This window comes from Equus przewalskii, chromosome 7, assembly GCF_037783145.1.
Source record: "Equus przewalskii isolate Varuska chromosome 7, EquPr2, whole genome shotgun sequence".
Taxonomy (NCBI): Eukaryota; Metazoa; Chordata; class Mammalia; order Perissodactyla; family Equidae; genus Equus; species Equus przewalskii.
In genome coordinates this window covers 71,329,696-71,332,524 of record NC_091837.1, presented here as the reverse complement: position 1 = coordinate 71,332,524, position 2,829 = coordinate 71,329,696, and the positions used below count along the sequence as shown (strand labels likewise).

At 36.3% G+C, this 2,829-nt stretch overlaps 1 non-coding gene across 1 annotated transcript; it reads right to left on the bottom strand.

The window, feature by feature from the left end:
- Positions 1-2,469: 2,469 nt before the first annotated feature.
- On the bottom strand, positions 2,470-2,577 carry LOC139084972 (U6 spliceosomal RNA). Its single transcript, XR_011542910.1, has one exon. It is a non-coding gene; the product is annotated as a U6 spliceosomal RNA (small nuclear RNA).
- Between the last annotated feature and the right edge of the window lie 252 nt (positions 2,578-2,829).

The following is a 2,829-nucleotide window of genomic DNA, read 5'->3' as shown; positions in this document are numbered from 1 at the left end:
GGTGAAATGCTTCAACCCACATAGACTATTTCTCTGAGTATTATGTGTGGGACAGAGCTGACTACAGTTTTAAATGAATGGATATTCAATTGTTCCAGACCCATTTATTGCATAGTTTGCTTCCCCTGCTCTACTGCTTTGAAACTCTAGCCTTATCATAAACTAAATTTTCATACAAATGTGGGTCCCTTTTTGGATTCCTACTCTTTCTATTGAGCCAATGTCCACAGCTGTGTGGGAACCCACACTGTTCTTTTTTTTAAACCATTCTTAGTTTTTTTCACACTTTTTTTCCTTTAGATGAACTTTAGACTCAAGTTTGTAAGATTTAATTAAAATTTTCTAGGGATTTTAATTGGAGTTTTATTGATTGATAGTTGAATAGGAAAAGAAATGATAATTTTACACTCAACCCTTGACTCAGGAACTCGGTATTTCCCTCCATTGTTTCAGGCCATTCTTTCCAGTCTTCATTAAAGATCTTCTACATTCTCTTTAATTTATTTCTAAGTTTCGCTGCTACTGTAAATGCAACATAAGAATTTCTGTCTTTAAAATCATTTAGGAAAAGATATATTTGGTAATAACAATATTATGCTTTAATCATTCTTGTATTTTTAGACATTTGAGCTTTTTTTTAATACTATCATTTAGGAAAAATACTATTATATATAAAACTTTGACTACATTTCAGATTTTTTCTTACAGTCTTTAGAATAGATTCTGCATATTTCTGGATCAGAAAGTAGGGACAATTTCGAGGCTCTTGAGGGCATATTCTTGATACACGGCTTCCCACTGCACTCAAAATAACATTCAAAGCCTTCACCATTGTCTACACAGTCCTCCCTGACCTGGCTTCTGCCTCCCTCTCCAATACACTTTCCTGTCGCTTTCTCCCTAGTCTATCTTAGCCCAACTCTATTGGCCTTCTCTGTGTTTCTAGAACACACCAAACCTATTACCAAAATTTCAATGGCCTGACACCATAAAAGCTTATCTCATATTCACATAAATCCTCCATCTTGCAGCCGCAGCATCTGGAACACATGGTCTCCAAGATTTCTGCAAGTGGGGGAGAGAGGGCTGGAGGAGGCACACTGGTTCTTAATTACTTTGGCTCAGAAGCTCCATACGTCACTTCTGCTCATAGTCTATTGACCAAAACTAGTCATATGATCCAGTCACTGCAAAAAACGCTCGAAAATGTCAAGGAAGACACAAAACATTTGGTGAGTACTGTCTGTCTCTGTCACAATGGCCACAATTTGCCTTTCTATCATTTCTCTGGAAGTTAAATATCTTCATATATTTAATAGCTATTAGTAACACATTTTCATGAATTGCTTAGGTATGTCCTTTCCCCAATTATCAATAAGAATTCTTACTGTTTTCTTATTTGCTCATTAGAGATATTTATATATTAAGGCTATTTTAGAATTTCTTAATGATTCCACATCTTCTTACTCCAGGGCATCAGCTGAGGGAGCCCCCCCATCAGTCAAACCATCATTGTTACTTGGCAGAGGAAGGAATATGAAAAGCATGAAATTACCTGTTCCAAATTTTTTTTTCTGTGTTTGGTATGCATTTTCATGTTGTGCATTTTGCTGGTATGGAGAAATTTTTATTATTAGATAATAATCTATTTTCCATTGATTAGATTGGACTAATAATCAAGTCTATTATTTTCCTTTTTAAATTTTTCTGTTACTTTTAAACTTTAAAAGCCCTTTCCTACCTAAATACCACACATTCACCCATATCTTCTTATTTTTATGGTTTGGCTTTTTACATTTAACTTTTCAATAAGAAATATGAAATAATTTATTGCCAGCACATAGAAAAAACAATGAGGAACTCCCCAAACACTTAAAATGAGATCATATAATGGATGAGAACACACATATGCATTATTACCTTAGCAAAATTGGCTACCAAGCTGAAGCTTCATTTAACATATGAGAACAATGGTGGAAGCTAGAAAAGGGAATACCAAAGAGATTCAGTCCAAGGAGAGATATCGCAATCAGATCTTTGTGGCAGGTACATCCTTTTGGTAGAAATAGACACATCTGGCTATCACCAGCCACTAGAACATCCAACTTTCTGTCCAGTTCTGCTTCCAAGTTCTCCATGTTCACTTCTAATTGTGAGTTGTCTTCGTATGTTGCTTGCCTACAGGGAGAGAATACACTGACTAAAGAACACAAATATCCAGTCTGTCTGTGTTACAAAAGAGTGAGTTGGCATTCTAGTTTACACAACACTCTTGTTTGTCTGTCTAGCAAAGATCAGTTCCTAGGAGCTGACTGCTTCACTTCTGTATAGAGTCAAATTTCAGAGCCTAAGAAACCAGCTCAGTGCCTTGAACACAATGATGACACCCAAGCTTGGCTCCCTTTTTGGACTTGCCTAAAAATCACCGTCTTCTCCAGGTGCTTTATATAGCACAATGCATGATTGCTTCAAAGACCAATGCACCTCATGAATTCTTTGTATCATCCTTGCATACAGACCATAATAATCTTCTCTGAATTATTTCAGTTTTAGAATTTGTGCTACCAAAGTGAGCACATGCATTATATTTAAAATCTAAAGCAAGGGCCAATGAACCCTTTGGCAAATGGGCCAAATTCAGTTCATTGCCTGTGTTCATAAATACAGTTTTATGGAAACCTAGCCATGCCCATTCATTTAGCCATTCATATGGCTGCTTTCACTCTAAGGCAGAGTTGAGTTGTTGTGAGAAAGTGACCATAGGGCTGGCAAAACTAAAATATGTATTACCTGGCCATTTACAAAACAAATTTGCTGACCCCTGTTCTG